The following is a 19,927-nucleotide window of genomic DNA, read 5'->3' on the forward strand; positions in this document are numbered from 1 at the left end:
TTTAGAAACTCAAAATCACATAGGTACAAAATGACACTTAACGCAAACGCGTCTGCTGGAATCAGTTCTAAAATGTTCCGTTTAGAAGAAATTTTTAAAAGACGCATTAACTCAAGTGACGCATTTACCTCGGTTGACCTTATTTAAAAGTTAGAAAGGTTAGGAATCACTAGTCTCTATTGCGTTCACAATATAAATCATCAATAAGATAAAGAAAAGACGTATATTCAATTCCTTCCCAATATCACTCATCGAATATTCCCTCTATCCATTTTGCGGATATACAGGGTGTCCCAAGAAGTAGTGATATACTGAAGCTGGGAGGTAGAGGACCTAGAGGGCTATCTGAATCACCCCCATGTATGTTCCGCGATTTTTCGTATTTTCGGAGTTATGATTTTTTTTAATTTTTCACCTATCGCCGAGTACGATGAGATTTTTATTTATGGTGACGTGAATTATTCCGGTAGATGCTTGATTTTTTTTTGTGTGCTAAGCTGATAGATAGGCCAATTCAGTATGGTAACATTTACTATCGTTAGATCTTTGAATGGAATTAAAAAAAAATGTAACGCCAAGAAAGATAAAATTACCCAGTATGTTTTATTTTTCTAAGCGCCCTTGAAGTTGTGAACATACTGGGTAATTTTATCTTTCTTGGCATTAATTTTTTTTTAATTCCATTCAAAGATCTAACGATAAAATTACCCAGTAAGATAAAATTACCCAGTATGTTCACAACTTCAAGGGCGCTTAGAAAAATAAAACATACTGGGTAATTTTATCTTTCTTGGCGTTACATTTTTTTTAATTCCATTCAAAGATCTAACGATAGTAAATGTTACCATACTGAATTGGCCTATCTATCAGCTTAGCACACAAAAAAAAATCAAGCATCTACCGCAATAATTCACGTCACCATAAATAAAAATCTCATCGTACTCGGCGATAGGTGAAAAATTAAAAAAAATCATAACTCCGAAAATACAAAAAATCGCGGAACATACATGGGGGTGAATCAGATAGCCCTCTAGGTCCTCTACCTCCCAGCTTCAGTATATCACTACTTCTTGGGACACCCTGTATATCAGATCAGATATTTAATAAGTGAGTGTTTCTCAGAAAAATGCCGGATCAATTGTTGACCTTTTCGAAGGCCTTTGTGTCGCAAGGGCCATATTTCTATAGGAACGTGATTGAAATGATATATTTAGGCTATAAAAATTGTAGGGCCATAATAAAATTCGGACATACACGTATAACTTTATCTGGGCTCTGTTGTTCACTTTTAGATACTGAAATACAGGGTTCTAGTAAAAGAACGTAACCTTTGGTCGGAGAAATCCCCGCTTTCTGTGACCATTCTGTTTGAAAAATGGAAGAATAGGGGATTCCCCTATTTCACTTAATGCGATTCTTTGCGGAACGTATCCCTCGCGTAAAGCGTGGTATTACTGTATGTTAGTGACACAATGAAAAACTAGGTTTAAAGGTTTTCCTTTTTTCTAAATTTGAAACCTATAAACATAGAATATATCATCCTGGAGCGATCGACATCAAAATCAAAGTGATATGTTAAGATTTAGTTAGTGGAAAACGTTTTCTCCCGAGATTGAAATTGTATGAAAAAAGTACCCTTTGTTAGTAGCTATACACTTCCCTCCTAGGGTGACATTCCATTTCTGACCGCAGCTGCACTACTGGTACTGAACGCGTCGCTGTTACTGTCAATTTCCATAGTAAAATGAACAGTAGTGTAGCTGTCGTTGGAAATGGACTGTCACCTATCTCCTGCCTCGCAGAGCTAAATTGTGAATGTACTGTCGCCTGAAGAATTACCAGACCGATACGACCTTAAAACCTTGTTCAAACAAAAGTACAGTCAAGCTCCGTGATAATTACGCCATTTAGGGTTCTAGCTAAATTGGACTATCCATAGCGTAAGTATGGAATAACCAATTTAGATAGGACCCTAAATGGCGTAACAATCCCGTGTGGCCGCCCCGTGACTGCACAAGCGATTGCTATTGCATAACCCTAATTCCCAGAATAAATGTAAATGTCTACAAATTATAACGACTCAAGACCGATCGGCCTCTATGAACTATTAAATGTTAACCCACTCATAAATTGAACTCAATTAATGTTAAATAGCCCTTAGCCTATAGTGCTACCACGTATCATATTGCCTCTCAAATCTGCGTCAATTAGGGTTGCACGCGGCATCTGTGACATATGTAATTCAAGTACGTAGAGAATATGCCGTAGTTTGATTATCGCTGTCTTCAGTACGCCCACGTTTAAGGGTGAGGTTCGGATGACAACTGCAGCTGCATTACTGTTACGACATTACTGCGCTGTTGTCTGTCTATACAAAATGAGTGATGGATTGAACGTTCTAATCGTGACAGTAATGGCACGGCAAACGTCATTCATTCTATGAAGAAAATTGACAGTTACAGCGGCCGCGTCCACGCCGCTGCAGTAATGTCACAACAGTAATGCAGATACAGTTGACATCCGAATGTCACCTTTATTGGATTAGTCTGCTTACTTCACGATGTTTTCCTTCACCGAGAGCAACTTGTATTAGACGTTTCGAACCTTTGACGTCCGGGTTGTAAACCCTTAGTGTAAGGCCTGAGTGGACGCTCGAGTTGGGCGTGCAGCGGGGCGGGGCGTGCGGCGTGCATGTTAAACAAATGCAAACGTATAGGAGCGGCCTTAGTGCACGCTGCTCAAATCCCTTGGGAGCTCGACGCCACGCTGCACGCCCCGCCGAACGCTCCGCTTCGAGCGTCCACTCAGGCCTTACACTTATTCTATCGTTTGTTGCACTTATATCGCTTTGTGCCTTCAGTGGATCATCTATCTATACTCACGTAGTTAGTAACAGTGTTACGGATGACTCACGTTAGACCGGGCCGCGTCCGGGCCGGAGCTTCCAGAACTTCGTTTTCTATGGAAAGCATCACGATGAACACCTGTCATCTGTCATAGAAAAGTAAGCCCCGGAAGCTCCAGCCCTGACACGGCCCGGTTTAGCGTGACTTATCCTTTATACGAGTAGTTTTCGCTTCACCAACAGCTAGAAATAACGGTGGAAATTTCAAATTGTCGGCGATAAAATTATCATTTCTTTTATCGTCGTGTACGTGAAAATTGAATTTCCATACTCTGTGGGGAACGAGCTATCTTCGCAAATACACGAGTTGTATGCAGAAATGCAGACGGAAAAGAGCGAAATAATGAAACATCTTACCTTTGTTCTCAGGAAGGGATGCATTTTATAAAATATAAATAAGTTTTATGCAAAAATTTCATTTTTGGTATACAAGATGTATGGGCTGCTAGTGTCACATACACCAATTGTATTCTGTTGGTTGCTTGACATAATGATAACTCACAATATAGCCGAAATTAAACACTTTATTGATAACTAACTATAAAAGCGCGACATTATGAATGATAGTGCAAATGAGGACACGCGTGATAGGTTCTAATGCTGAACGTGTACTGACTCGTATTATATTGCTTTACGCAATTGTAAGTAATTTCGCTGAGATGGCAATGTGCGGTATGTGGACCGTACATGCTGCCCCGCGAGAGAAGCGAGATGAAAATGATACAAAATTAATGATAAAAGCAATTGATACAAAATAAACATTAAAACTTATAAATTTCAAAGTATGATCATTGATGTCTTGGTGCGTAGTTTTAATGCAAGACCGGTGAAGTTCCTCTGTGTTGCTTCGTTGTCTTACGAAGGCTGGAAGTGTTGGGTGGTGTCTTCACTTCTATGTTAATAGGTGACTCGTGTCCAGACGAGTGACTCGGGATTCGAGGTTGAATTTGTGGAACGTTAGTTACGACGACGGTTGGTATTCTCTGCTCCTGAAGTTCTGAATTAATGTCGGCGCTTCCGCTACGGCGACGACGCAAGCGGCGCCAGATGATTGCTCCTGCTGCTATGAGCGCAGCGAAGAGTAGTAGGTAAATGATGGAGAATTGATGTACGTCGTGATATGAAATGTCACCTTGTAGTACTGTCTCTGTCTTCATTTGTTTAATTTGAGTTCGAATTTCTTCGAGTTCAACTCTGTTATCCGTGACGTTTAATTCAGATAGTGGGAGTGAAATATTTATAATGTGATTTATTTGTGCGATTTCTGGCGTATAAATGTCCGATGTAGTTTTTATTTCACTCCATTGATCCTTGTGTGAGAATACGGTGAAGTCCTCGGCCTTGATGACGCAGCTCCGGCCGAGTACGATAACCCCGGCCTTTTCTGTCTGTGCTGCAGTAACTTGATCCTCGCATATGATTCGTATAGTGCATTTATCACAACAGTAGTACAAATAAGTATTCAACTTATTTAATTCTGTCCAACTATTTCGGCATCCTGCAATAGTTGTTTCGCACTTGTTTGTTATCTGATCTTTAATGCAGAGACTTTCATCTGGCTTGAAATGAAATACTGGCTTTTTTGTGTGACAAAGTCGAGTGGATTCCTCATAACGAAGACACTGTTGTATATCTTTTTCAGACATAATGTGATATATATCCTTGCGTAAATTGATGGCTACGTAATCGGATATAGGTTTAATGCAGATTGTTTTAGTTTGGTATTGTTGCGGGATCGTTATAATCTTGTATAAGTCAAAGCTCTCTCTGTTGACCAGGGGTATTTTAATTTCAAAGATCAAATATCGCTGCGTAACCCTTGCTTTAACTTTGAGTAAATGATATATGTTCGCCATTCCAGTTTGTATGTTGTTGATAGGCAATGATAAGTCTTGAGATAGTTGTCCTGAGATGATGCTCAGTTCGTTGCGTAACTGTTCGGGTGATAGCAGGTGGATATTAAACATGCCGTGGTGAATGTCGGTTATTGTGTCCAACAGGGTATCTTGAATCGATTTTAACTTGGTGAGCATGTTGTTAGCGATGATTGTTGAGAGTGCTAATTCATTCATGATTTCGGCGTTTTGAACTTCTGTTTGCAGTGTATTGGTTGCGTTAATTAAACTGTTCAAGTGTTGGTTGATGACTTTATGTTGTTTGTTGATTGCCTCTTCTGTTCGTTTTAGCAAATTGTACTCTGCTTCGACTACCGATGTTTGATTCTTCCATAGTAGAGCTAGGTGTTTTTGATTGTCCTTGATAATAGAGATATCTTTCTCGTATTGCTCGGCGAATCTTTGATCTAGGACTCCGAAGAGGCTATTAGCGATATAGCCTACGCCGTCGGCAAGGCCGCGACGTCCTCGTACATGTGATTCAAAACGCTGACTAAGTAGCATGCTGTTATAATATTGTAACTCGCTGTGGCTATGATGTAATTGTAACATTATAATGTCACATAAATGCTTGATTTTTGTTTTGGAACAAACATTGTCGATTTGTTTCAGATATTTTTCAAATGTTGCTGAGCCGTCCCAGTAAGGGTCCATGTCGTAATATACGACCAGTTTCCACTCATCGCGTATTACTTGCATGTTTGATACTTTATCTAAATAAAGTGATTTGCTCAATTTCGTTATGTTGTAGTAGCAGTGTCCGGTCGTCATTACGGTCATAAATAAAAATAGCGATAAGGCCATTGATGCGAAGATTGATGTTCTAGGACCTTTTCTCGAAGTATTATTTTTCTTTTCCATTGCGGGCTCGACGTTTAATTGCTGTGCTTGTTGTTTGTCGGCTTCGTCATCACTGCTTGCTTGCTGAGGTGTTGTCATTGATTTGTATGCTGTGCTTAAGGACGTATCTGTTGATAATAACGCCAATTTTACGACCGGCCGTTTGATAGTACCGCTTTTTGTTTTTAGAGTTACAACGCGGACGAGGCCATCGTTCCCTGGGTGTAACTGTACCACTCTGCCCATAGCCCATTTTCCAGATGGAAGATTGGGTTCGTGTATGATAACTATGTCGTTGATTTTAAGGTTTTCTTGTTGTTGTTTCCATTTGCTTCTGACCGACAATTGACAGAGGTACTCTGATTGCCAACGCTTCCACAGGTCTTGATGTATCTTTTGTGTTCTGTGCCATCTTGTTCGCTCGTCCTGTTCCGTATCTAATACAGTTAGCACAGGACCACTGCTAAGGAAGTGCGATGGTGTCAAGTAGTCTAAATCGTCTGGATCTTCGGATATTGCGCAGAGTGGTCTGCTGTTCATGCATCCTTCTATATTTGCTAAAACTGTATAAAACTCTTCATATGTGAGTTTCTGTTCGCCGATTACACGACGTAAATGATACTTAAGCCCTTTCACTTGGGCTTCCCACTCTCCTCCAGCGCTGGGCCAGGCGGGAGCGTTGAAATGCCATTGTATAGACATTTCACTTACTTCAGAGAGTAAGTCGTTGTTGAAGATTTGCTGTATTTCTGCTAATTCTTGCTGGCGTACGTTGTTTGCTCCTGTCAGATTCGTGCCATTATCACTGTACATGTGACTAGGCTTTCCACGACGGGCAGACATCCTCTTCAACGCTGCTATAAAAGCGGATGTGCTCAAATCTGACACCAGTTCGAAGTGCACGGCCTTGGTCGCCATGCAGACGAAGACGGCAACATACCCTTTTGTAGTTTTCACTCCACGACCTTTGTTAAGCTTTATGTCGACATAACCTGTAAAGTCGACGCCGGTGTGGTCAAAGGGTCGCGAGGGGTTGATTCTGGCTTTTGGTAAATCTCCCATAAGTTGGTGCAGCCTTTTTGCTTTTATCTTTTTGCATGTTACGCAAGGCAGTAACTGCTTTTTTACTGCTCTGTTTCCGCCTATTATCCAGAAGTGGTTTCGGGTTTCTGACAAGGTTAGGCGTGCGCCTCCGTGCAACGTAGTGCGATGTGCGTGATCTATGATAAGCTCGGTTAAGCGGCCTTGATGTGGAATTATGTAGGGATGTTTTTTGTCTTTGCTTATATGTGCGTGCTTGATTCTGCCGCCAACTCTTAGTAGTCCCTGTTCGTCTAGAAATGGGTTGAGTTCTAATATCTTGCTACTTTTGTGTATATGCTTCTCTGTTTTTAAATTGTTGATCTCGTCCTTAAATTCGCATTCTTGCACGTATTTAATGATTTTTTGTCTTGCTCGATCTAACTCCGTTGTAGTCAAATAGGGCACTTGATCTGTTTTGCGCGTTATCACTCGTAATATCCAAGCGAGTACGCGCACTGCTCGCGTCATCTTGCTGAATTTGCTTAATATGTATTTTATTACGTCGTCATCGCTGTGACGTATTGTGACGTTGATTTGCTTTGTTGTGCGGACTTCTTGATCAGTGATGTAAGCCGGGTGATCTATCTTTTGTTCTTCGTTGAAAGACGAGAGTAAAGTGGGTCCTTTCCACCATAATAAATGTTGTTGTAGTTGCTCCCCGGAAATCCCTCGGCTAGCACAATCAGCTGGGTTCTCAGCTGATTTTACATATCGCCAGTTGCGCGACGGGATAATTTGTTTTATCTGCTCGACTCGGTTGGCTACAAACGGCTTCCATCTTCCGCTATCTCCTTGAAGCCATCCAAGGACCGCGGTTGAGTCCGTCCACCCAAAAACCTTGATATGCTGCCCTGTCAATGCTTGTTGTATTTTGTTCATGAGTTTAGACAATAACAGCCCTCCTGATAATTCCAATCGAGGCAGGGTGAGATTCTTATTCTCAGGGGTTAATCTTGATTTGGCTGCTACAAGTGTTACTTTGTTGTTCACTTTACAGTATACGACACAGGCAAATGCTTTCATTGACGCATCGCAGAATCCGTGTAGTTCAATATGGTCGGACTCGCAGGTCTGGTACCATCTTGGGATCTTGAAATCGTTGATATATTGGAGATCAAGTCGTGTTTTTTCCCACTCCTCTCTGATGTTGTCGGGTAGCTCATCATCCCATTGTATGTTGCTGAGCCAAACTTGTTTGAACAGGAGTTTGAATTTGGTTGTTAATGGTGCGTACCAGCCCACTGGGTCAAATATTTTCGAAATTTCTGAGAGTAATGCTCTTTTTGTAAGTCTTTTTGACGGCGCTGTGGTATCGTTTTTCATTTGAAATGTAAAGTGATCTTCAATTGGATTCCATTTGAGACCCAATGTTTTTGTTGTTGATTGTAAATGCTTGAAGTTGAATTCTTCTTCATTATTTTGTGCTTTGCTGACATCTTCTAAAAGTTCGGCCTTATTTGAAGACCATTTTCGCAGATGAAAACCCCCTGATTTGAGTAGTTGTATTAAATCTGATTGTAATTGTTTTGCTGATTCTAAAGTGAAGCTTCCACTGACAAGGTCGTCCATGTAAAACTCCTCTTGTAATGCTTTTGCTGCTCTGCTATTCGGGTATTTGTGACCTTCGTCTGTTGCTAGCTGTCGCAAGGTCATCATAGCTAGAAATGGCGCACATTTTGTGCCATAAGTGATTGTTAATAACTTGAATTCTTGCAACGGCTCATTCGGAGATGACCGCCAAATTATTTTTTGAAATTGCTGATGCTCAGGGTTCATTAGCACTTGTCTGAACATTTTTGCTATGTCTGCTGTGTATGCGTACTGATATTGTCTCCATTTCAAAATAAGGCTTAAAAGATCTTGTTGTAAATTCGGGCCTCGATACATTAAATCATTCAATGTGTAGCCAGTAGACATTTTTGCTGACGCATTATATACAACTCTTAATGCTGACGTTGTAGATTCCCGTTCGACACAGTGGTGAGGTAGGTAGCAACTGGGTGTCTCGTTGCTAGTACACTCAGCCATATGATTTAATGATAAATATTCATTGATAAATTCTTTGTATGCTTCTGCTATTTTCGGGTGTCTGATAAATTTGTTTTCGAGTTGTCGAAATTGTGCTACGGCCATTGGTTTTGAGGCTCCTAATTTTTCTTCAAAATCTGGCTTAAAAGGTATGCTCACGATGTAACGACCTTCATCGTTGCGTTTCGTTGTGTTTTGATAATGATGAAGGCAATTAAGATCCTCTTGAGACATATTTGATGTTTCTGATATATCTTCTACCGACCAAAATTTGTGTATGTCATCAATGTTGTTGCAAACAACGTGGCATCTCTGTGGCTGTACATTACCGCTAAAAATCCAACCTAATAGCGTAGCTTGTGCTAACGGATGGCTTTTTTCGCGTCTGATGATACCTTCTTGCATGATATCTGCATAAACGACTGCTCCGAATATTATGTCTATCTGACGACTGATGTTAAAGTCTGGGTCAGCTAGATTAATTTCTTCTAAGAAATCCCATGGTTTCTTGAATGATTTGTTGGGCAAATTATTTGCGACTTTATGCATAATGTGGACATCTGTGTTAAAGGTGTAGTCATTGTGTAGTGAAGCGCAAGTTATGTTCAAGACGCCTCTGCAATTGTTTTCTTGTTGGCAGACGCCAAAGATGACTCCTTTGTATTGTTGACGCGGTAATCCCAAAATTTGTGCTGCTTTCTCAGAAATAAGGTTTGGCTGAGCTCCCGGATCAATTAAGGCTCGTAAAACCACCATTGTATTTTCCTTTGTCATGACCTTGACTAATGCTGTTCCTAAGAGTGTTTCTGGATATTCTTCTTGAGATACGTGGCTGCTGTTGCCTATGTAAGGTTTTTTGCTTTCGGCGATACTGCCTTTGTGACCCGATGTACTTGGACTCGGGTTTCCGTAGGCATCATGAAGTAATGTGTTATGATTTCCATTACAAACGCGGCATCTTTTGTACGAATGATACTCTTTGTCTTTATGATCGAATAAACAATTTTTACATAAATTGTATTTCGCAATGACTTCCCGTTTGTTGTTTGCTTGTAACCCGAGAAATGCCTTGCAAGCGAATAACTTGTGGTCGTTCTGACAATGTGGGCATTTATAATATTCATTTAAATTGTTTGATGTCTTTTTAAATGAATTATGTTGATATGAATTGGAGTTCGTGTTTTGATTTGTGTTGTATGCTTTATAATAATGATACTTCTTGCTACTTGTTGAAGGTTCATTTTGTTGTTGATGCTGCTGGTATGATTTAGGCTGGTCAGATTTGCGACGAGATGACTCCAATGATGTGAATTTGTTTTCTAAGAAATCTAAAAAGTCGCTCAACGTAGGTAATTCACGTGGCGTTTTGAGTGACTCCACGTAATCATTGTGCGTTTCCACGTCCAATTTTTGCGAAAGGAGGTGGACTATGATAGGGTCCCACGTTGATATGTCTACTCCAAGGTTTTTGATGGCGTGTAGGCATTCATTAGTAGTGTCGTGGATTTTCTTGATTGATGCTGCTGAATGTTGCTGTGAGTTGGGGAGGCTTAGCAAAACGTTGAGATGAGATGAGAAGATCATCTTCTTATTGTCCGGCTCGAAGGACCAAATTGATGTATGGGCTGCTAGTGTCACATACACCAATTGTATTCTGTTGGTTGCTTGACATAATGATAACTCACAATATAGCCGAAATTAAACACTTTATTGATAACTAACTATAAAAGCGCGACATTATGAATGATAGTGCAAATGAGGACACGCGTGATAGGTTCTAATGCTGAACGTGTACTGACTCGTATTATATTGCTTTACGCAATTGTAAGTAATTTCGCTGAGATGGCAATGTGCGGTATGTGGACCGTACACAAGATTTTATCGCTGACTGTACTTTTCTTTCCACAGACAACTAATACTCATCGGGACATTTCTAAAAACCCCAAACACAATTAGGTTGCGTTGTTTTATCACAGAGTTCCTATGGCCATCTCCTGTCTCTATCATCAGATCAGCTACATAGTACCATAATATTGCATTGTCACCCGACTTACACACGTATGCAAATTTTCAGCTTCATCGGAAACCGGGATTGGGTCAAATTTAACTCGCAAGATTTGACCTGTACAAACATAGATAGGTTACAGATTGTAAAATAGTGGTATCTTATGAACTGTTAACATTATTTTTACCAATTATGCTAAAAGACATTTACATAATTTGGTTTGCAGCAGTTATTATGCCACCAACGAACTGATTTAACTGAATCGGTTCGGGAACTCTATTAGATACCTAACTACTTATATCCAGCTTAATTTGTAATAAAAGGTCTCTATTGTTTTCCAAAAACTTTAAGTCATAATGTCATAATGTACTTTTTTTTTGTTTTTTTTTTTGATGACCCAGGGGGAATCCCTTATGGATCCCACCCACTGGCCCGGGAGAAGCCCTGTGGGTATGTCCGACTTCCACGGACTAAACCCCCTGCCCCCTGGGGTGTTCCGCCGCGCGCTTTGTAGGCGGGGTTTCGGGAACTCTATTGTAGACCTCCGATACCCCGTCGGCGATGCTCTTGCGAGCTCACCATATGGGGCTGCTCTAGCAGCTTACTCCGCTGAAGACACCTCGGAACACTTGAGGGTCTTCCAGCTCGAAACCTCTTCAGGCGAGTGATGGAACTCCCGACCCATCACCCGCAGGTTCCCGTTAAGGCGGCATTAGCCTTGCTGCGAAGGCTCTTCTCCGCCTACCTGGCCTCCTTCGGCGCTGAGGGAGCGAGTTCGCGTCGTCCTCGCGCGATCGTTCTGCGGCTTCCTTTTGTGTCAGAACGGTGACGCTAAAGGAAGCCACTGCCGCCCATGCCTCTTCACTGCTAATCATTCGGCGTATTAGCGCCGGCAGTGAGAGGTCTCCTCCTACAGCCGCGGACAGGGCAGTGCGAGACTCCGCCCACGCAGGGCATATCTCGCGTGTGTGTTGTGCCGTGTCCACGGCTCTTCCATCACAATGGTGGCACGCTGTCGTCGGCTCTCTTCCCACCCTCTCACACAGGTACCAGCCGAAGCAGCCGTGCCCCGTCAGGAGCTGTGTGAGGTGGAAGGAGGGTGCACCGTGCTTGCGTTCGACCCATTCTTTCAGAACAGGCCGAACAGCGGCCACCAGGTCCCGGCTAGCTCCCGGGATCTCCAGACGCTCCGACCATTTTTCATACAGCACTTCTCGTGCTTCTTCCCGCCACTTGCGAACTTCTTGAGGGGCGGGCCAGTTTTCCTCCCTCCTTGCTGCTAGCACCCGCCAATAGACCGCGGACTGAACCTTGGCTTCAAGGTCCCAAGGCGGGCTGCCGGCTAGCAGGCCAGCTGCTGCGTGCGAGTTATCGCGATACGCTCTAGCCACCCTGAGAGCTATGGCCCGCTGTGGCCGACGCAATAGGGCCGCACTTCGAGTTCCCAGGGTGCCCGCCCATATTGGCGCCCCGTAGAGCGCCATTGAGCGCACCACACTCATGTAGAGCCGCCTGCAGGCTCCTCCTGGTCCGCCCAGATTTGGAAGGATCCGCCGAAGCGCTCCGGCTGCAGCCAGCAATTTCGGAGCCAAGCGCTTGAAATGTTCCTCAAACTTCCACCTACCGTCAAGAAGGAGTCCTAGGTACTTCATCGTCAACCCGACGGCAATGGAAGTTCCTCCCACGGTAATTTGAGCTCCCTCCGGTGGTTTGTTCCGAGGCCCGTGGAAGACGAGAACCTCGGATTTGTGCAGTGCGACTTCCAGACCTACGAGGGGCGTTCAAAATATTCTCGGTATTGATATCTTACGACCTCTTCTAAAATTTCTTTCGTTACTGGCCGCTAAGGTTTATTCATTGACATTAAAAAAAAGTATAATTCGAACCGAGATAGTCTTTTGTTTTTCTGCAATTGCTGAACAAACATGAACATCCTGTGCGAATTGACAATGTTAACTAAATTAGAACATCGATGCGTGATAAAATTCTTGACAAAACAGGGTAAAAATCAAAAAACCATAAAAGAGGAAATGGATTGTGTTTACCGTGAGTCTGCTCCTTCTTTATCTACCATTCAAAAGTGGTCAAGCGAGTTTAAACGCGGAAGGGAGAGTATTGAAGATGACCCTAGACCTGGCCGGCCTGTAGTAGCTACTTCACAAGAAAATATTGATAAAGTGGAAAAACTTATATTGGAAGATGGTCGAGTGAAGGTAAAATCTATAGCACAAGTAACCAATCTCTCTATTGGTACCGTACATGATATTATACATGACCATCTTAATATGTCAAAAGTAAGTGCAAGATGGGTTCCGCGAATGCTGACTCGGCTTCAAAAAGACATGCGTGTAGCTTGTTGTTCCGATTTTATTGACCTGTGCGGTGAAAATCCTGATGAGGTGCTGCAAAGAATAGTTACTGGAGATGAAACCTGGGTTCATCATTATGACCCAGAGAGTAAACAAGAGTCCATGCAGTGGCACATTAAGGGTTCAGCTCATCCCAAGAAGTTGAAGGTCATCCCTTCAGCTGGCAAGGTCATGGCCACGATATTTTGGGATTGTGAAGGAGTATTACTAATCGATTATAAAGAAAAAGGTGTAAATATCACAGGACAGTACTACGCTAACATTCTACGTCAATTAAAGGATGTAATTAAAGAAAAGAGGCGAGGAAAGTTAACCAAAGGTATTCTGCTTCTGCATGACAACGCCCCCGTCCATACTGCTCATATTGCCAAGGCAGCTATTGTTGAACGTGGGTTTAAAACTGTTACTCACCCACCGTATAGTCCGGACTTAGCCCCCAGCGACTTCTTTTTGCTCCCCAATCTTAAAAAGGATCTGCGTGGAAATAAATTTTCTGACGATGAAGCATTGAAGGCGGCAGTGGAGGAGCATTTTTACACGAAAGATAAAAAATATTTTTACGAGGGATTAAAAAAAATAATTGATCGATCTTTTAAGTGTATGAACATAGGGGGGGAGTATATTGAAAAATAAAAATATCAAACTTTTCGTACTTGTTTGTTTTCATTCTCATACCGAGAATATTTTGAATACCCCTCGTAGCGCCCGAATCCTACGCACCGCACGTATGCAACCCCTGCTGTGGCTACATAAGCGGCCTCCCTATAGGTCCTGCCACGGGCCGAAACCTAACCTTAACCTAGCCTATCTATAGGATAACCTTACGAAAATCCTGAAGTGTTAACGGTTTCAGTTTTATGACTAATGATAATATGACAAACAATACATGACTTAAAACTTTATGGGAAACAAAGGGACCCCTTGTAAAATTAACAATCAAAAGCAATAATAAAACAGGTCTCTTCGAATGTAAATGTAACAATATGACCCGTTTTCATTACTAATCGATACTAAGTAGGTATCTTTATTTGTTGCATTTTCCCAACCAGCTCCGTCAGTCCAATACTATATTCGGAGTTACTTCAACCAATCCCTGTAGCTGCATATTCAGACGCCATAAATTCAAAATGGCCGCCGACGGTTCCTCCGGAGGGTACTGAACGAGACACTTGCAATATTTCTGCTGCATAGCGGCTAGCACAAAAATACAGTAAGATAAGTTTAAATAAAAAATTACATTTTCACATCACCTATTGCAAAATCGGATTTTTAATTTTTTCCCTGGTAGGCCCTCCTAGATTTGATCCCTATCAAAGTGGCATTTTTCTGTTGTAGGACACTATTTTTTATTGCATAATGAAAAAAAAAAATGCTTATGAAAATGAAAATAAAAATAAAATTGATTTCTTCGAAGGTGATGTGAAAAGGAGTTATGCGTCACATGGTAGCAAAATTATTTCCACCTTGGGCGTTATGGCGTCAACACTTGAATTTTAGAATCCTTCGCTTCGCGCCAGTGTATTTACGCCCTCGCCGTAAATGTGTCATTTTGCTCTCTTGTGACAAAATCTTCTATTTTCACGCCGCTGCTCGGAAATGTGGCAAAGATGGCTCAAAAATAAGTTTAAATATTTTTTTCTAAGGCATATTGTTTGAATGTCCACTAGAATTTTTTCAAAAATAATTAGGGTTCTTTCTTCAAACTTCAACATTTATTCAGCAAATAGGCCACAAGGGCACTTTTACACGTCAACATTGAACATCAACTAATATAAAATACAACGAACTGCAACTACCAATTACAACGAACGTATTATTACTTAGAGATGTATAAAAGTGGAATCACATCTGTCAGCATCGAGCCGCATTTTATATATGAGAAATTGCTCGTTAGTATGAAGATGCTTACGCATGCTTTCAGCTTTCCGATGCGTACGCATCTTCATACTAACGAGCGATTTCTCATATATAAAATGCGGCTCGATGCTGACAGATGTGATTCCACCCTTAGAACTATAAGATTATAAAACACGTATTCGTTTCTGCTGGCTTTATATTTATATACCTACACCAAGCTCAACGCCGCAGGGATATTAGGCTCGCCGCAATATCAAATTAGGACTGAGCTGAGCTCTCGGGGAATTATGAGAAAACCTGCGGATATGAGCATACCCCGGTTTGACGGGTGCAATTTGGTTAGACGCTTAAAAAGTACGAGGACAAGTTTAGTCTCTGGCCCCAGTGAAAAAGGGTACAAGTCTCGTCAAGCTTTAGGTCTAATAGCGCATAAGAGTGGAACTTACACCATTTTACTCCTGCGTTGGCCGAGACGTACTCCAACAACTCCAGAGGTGTTACATGCGCGTTGCCGACCCTAACACCCCGCAGCCCCCTTAAGCTCTGGCAAGTCTGGCAACCTTACTTATTATTACCGAGTTTACATTTATTTTACCACAATTTACATCAAACAATCTTAAAGCTGGAAACAAATTATCGGACGCGGCTGACGGACGCGGCTGACGCGCGCGACATAAAAGTGTGCACAGTCAGGAACATCCAGCGCGTCAGATTTCTGTCGGATGTCCGAAGGCTCAAGGTTACGTCCACGGCTTACCTCCGATAGTTTGCACAGTTCAGTGTATATTCATACCTATAAGTCGCGGCTGTGAGCCGCGTCCGTCAGCCGCGTCCGATAATTTGTTTCCAGCTTAACAGAAGTGCGCCGGACACGCGGAACAGAAAGTTAAATGAAATGACAAAACTCTCCCAAACAACACAACAAAGAAGTTTCCACATATTTACATCGAGTAATTTCCTAAAGCAATTTCACTGAAAACGTCCACGCATGCCCATTAACTCGACAAAAAAGAAATGGATTGAAAAGGACAAAAAAGGACGGCACTAATCGTCACACTTGCGAGAGCGAGACAAAAACTGCGCGATAAGCTGATAACCGTACACTTGAGGGACGCTTTTTACATGGAAAAATATTCAGTTGCCAAGTGTTAACGTTGCAAACGCGAGCACGGGTGATTGGAGCTTTTGCCAACTAGTTTTTGCCCGCCACTTCATCTGCGTGGAATTAGTGAAAGCAGCGAAAGTAAGTATAGCGCCTGGATAATGCTAATAGCAACCATTCAATTTGCGCATTGCTTACTTCATTTATTAGGCAATTCATTAACTCTTTCAATACCACCCCCCCTTTTCACTCTCTTGAGGGATGATTTCCGAAATAAAACCTATCCTATGTCCTTACCCGGGACTCAAACTATCCCTATGCCAAATTTCAACTAAATCGGTTCAGCGGTTTAAGCGTGAAGAGGTAACAGACAGACAGACAGACCGGTAGTTTATCAGCGCTGGAAGTCGCCAGCAACATGCTGAGATGGGGCCATTTCGTGACACTTTATTTTAACTATGTTCTTTTTGTGTAATTATATGTATTGTCTGTGTGTTTACGAATAAACAAACTATTCTATTCTATCTTGCATGATTGGCTGGGAGAACTAGTACTGAGTCTACGATTGGCCATAACTAGGTATGGCACTGAAATAAGAACTGTTACAGCTTAGTAGGCGTAAGAAGTGTGACCCGTGGGCAAAAACGCGCGTCGTTAAACGGTTCAGCGGGTGTTAAACATGTGTTATCGGATTCTTTGAAGGGTACAGACAAAAAAGTCTTTAGGTGCGCCATTATAGTTTTTCATGTTTTTTTTAAATTAAAAAGTTAACTGCATGGTAATGAAAGTTCTGTTCTGACTGATCCTGTTGTCACGATGAATATTATTAAAAATATTATTTTTAAGTAGGTATCTTCGCGACATGCATAGGTTTTCGTAACGAATGATGATGTTCTCAATGATATTGTATTAAATATGTTCTATTTATCGAACAATGTAATCGTGTAATAATATTCCACTCACTTAAGATTTTACAAAATTTACATAAACTTCAGTCGATGTTACAATTCAGAGACATGAATTCTAAGACACAAATATTGTTCGATAAGTATTGTTAAGTTTTTTAAATTACCCACAGCGGAGTAATTTACATTTACACTCCATTAACGGAGAAAAATGTGTAGAAAAATAACGCAAAAGACACATTACTGTGGTCTACGTAAATTTCCGGCGTTTGTACGTTTCTCGTTGTTATAAAAAAGCGATTAAAACTCGCACTGACTCCCCGTTTCCTTCTGTGTTTCAAGGAAAAACGAAACCTACCGAGAGTTACATCCAGGCCATAAATATTGCAGCACTCGGCTGGTATCCGGGTTTTGTACTCGTAAGTTATCTTTAACTTAAAGTGGGTTTGTACCAGGGATGTTGCGGATGCCGATTTTTTGACATTCCGCGGATGCGGATGCGGATGCGGATATTTAAAGGCTCACATCCGCGGAAGCGGATGCGGATGCGGATGTCAAGATTAGGTACTTAGAAAACGTAAAATATTACATTTTTAGTATTTTTTTTATTAAAAAAAAAACGAAACGTTTAGTATTTGAGCAAGAATATAGGTGCGTTATATTTAATAAACAGTAACTTGGCCGACTTTTCTGGATCTAGACGATTTCGTTATAGGTAATGACGAAATTACCTAGCACTTACACCGCCGCTAAGACGTTCCTGTACCGACTTGTTCGACATCCGCATTCGCATAAGCTCCGCATCGATTTTATGCGGATGCGGATGCAGATGCGGATGTTGAAAATAATGCGGAAGTTCCGCGGTTGCGGATGCGGATGCGGATGTTCGCAACATCCCTGGTTTGTACCATACAATAGGCTACATGACTAATTTTCATTTATGGTATCAATCGATCGGGTTTGTTTTTAGGATCAAATGTCTATATGGGACCCATTGCATTAAAATAACACAAGTCAGAAATTGTAGTCAAAGGCCGACAGTCGCACTTCACTCGCGAAACGCCCTAAACAAAACGAGAAGGGAACGTGACGTTAAGGTCTCTGGGAGCCCATCTTGTAGTACCTATAGACAAAACAAGAAAATTGCGTTTTTGTCGGTGAAATATTGCGTTTATGTACCTATATATTTGCTATACAATATTTTTTGGATGAAATTTAAGGAATCGAATGGTACCCTTACTCTTATCGTTTTTGGAAGTTAAAAAAAAAACTTAAATTTTGAAACTTTCAGGTCCTGTATTTTTATAATTTTTCAATATTTTATTTTAATATCTACATTATTGTGATAAATTGCTCGTTTGCTATCTATTTTAATAGATTTTGTTATAAAATTCAACATATGTGTCATCATCCCTATTGTCAAAATAAGGTATCCTAATACTCGTATGATAAGCTTTGAGCAATAGGTTCAGAAAGTTATGTTGGTCTCAGTGATAAAAAATCATATCTACCATATTGTCTTCGGTTACCGCGTTAGTTACTCATGACATGAAATTATTTTGTAAGTGGATAGATTTGAACATTGTAGTTTTTCCTCAGTCACCCGTAGACCACGAACCCTGTAAAGGGTTCGAAACGTCGGGATGTAGTATAAATTCAATATACGCGATATAATCCGTTTTAATAGTTTTATTTCATAGAGAAACCTGGACAAGAACAACATAAAGATAAGATAAAAGATAAAAGATAGTTTATTCAAGTAGGCATAATTACAATGCGCTTATGAACGTCAAATAAAGCTAGGTAGACCGGCTCCAACCCTACACCTCTGCCCCGAGAAGATTTAAATCCCCCCTCAATTGGAGGAGGGTATCCCAATATGGGACCGGCAACAAACTCGGCGGGACACATCTTTTCAAAAATAATTACATCTTATAATTAACATGCATTACGAGAAAATAAGGGAAAAAATACAATTTAAATTACTATAGAATTCATGCAATTATACACATAAGGTGTAATAGAAATTTGATTTAGAAAATATACATATGTACATGGAATCATACAAAATCGTAGCTCTTTCAGAAAACATATCAAATTCTTACAAAAGGAAAAGAAAATAAAGTTATTAAAAGAAATGGGAAAACATATTATATAAATCTGATTGATTATTATTAATTACCAACATATAATATTTGATGTGCTTTCCTGCTTACCTGAGCTGTGTCACCTATAACTCTATACATAATACAATGTTTTTAATTGCTACTACTTTTTATTAGTTAGTTTCTGGTTTGGACCATGCATGTTTGTCTGTCAAGTAGTCCTCGACTCTGTAATAAGCTTTTAACATCAATGACTTTTTTAAGTAATTCTTAAGAGCTGGAAAGGGTAATCTTAAAGCATCCTCAGGTAACTTGTTATAAAAATGAATGCATTGCCCAACGAATGACTTTTGTACTTTACGGACACGAAACTTTCTGATAGCAAGCTTATTTCTATTTCTAGTGTTAAAGTTATGGACATCAGAATTCTTAGTGAAGGAGTCTAGATTCTTAATAACATAAATAATACTATCATAATATGTATTGGGAAGCTACAGTTAAAATATTAATTTCTTTGAAAAGTTCTCTTAATGATTCACGCGCTCTTAAGTTATATATAGAACGAATGGCTCTCTTTTGTAAGACAAATATAGTCTGTATGTCAGCTGCTTTGCCCCAAACCAGAATACCATATGACATTACACTATGAAAATAACTATAATAAACAAGGCGAGCTGTTTCAACATTAGTCAGTTGTCTAATTCTCCTCACGGCGTAAGCGGCCGAACTTAATTTGTTAGCTAGTGTTCCGATATGAGGACTCCATTGTAGATTTTTGTCCAATGTTAAACCAAGAAACAGAGCTTTATCTACCATCTCTAAGCATTCATTAT

At 40.7% G+C, this 19,927-nt stretch overlaps 1 protein-coding gene across 1 annotated transcript in view; it reads right to left on the reverse strand.

Annotated features, from left to right (window-relative positions):
• LOC134654495 (uncharacterized) overlaps positions 1–19,927 on the reverse strand; it is a 244,805-nt gene that overhangs the window by 91,212 nt on the left and 133,666 nt on the right. The window lies entirely within an intron of this gene.

This window comes from Cydia amplana, chromosome 15, assembly GCF_948474715.1.
Source record: "Cydia amplana chromosome 15, ilCydAmpl1.1, whole genome shotgun sequence".
NCBI lineage: Eukaryota > Metazoa > Arthropoda > Insecta > Lepidoptera > Tortricidae > Cydia > Cydia amplana.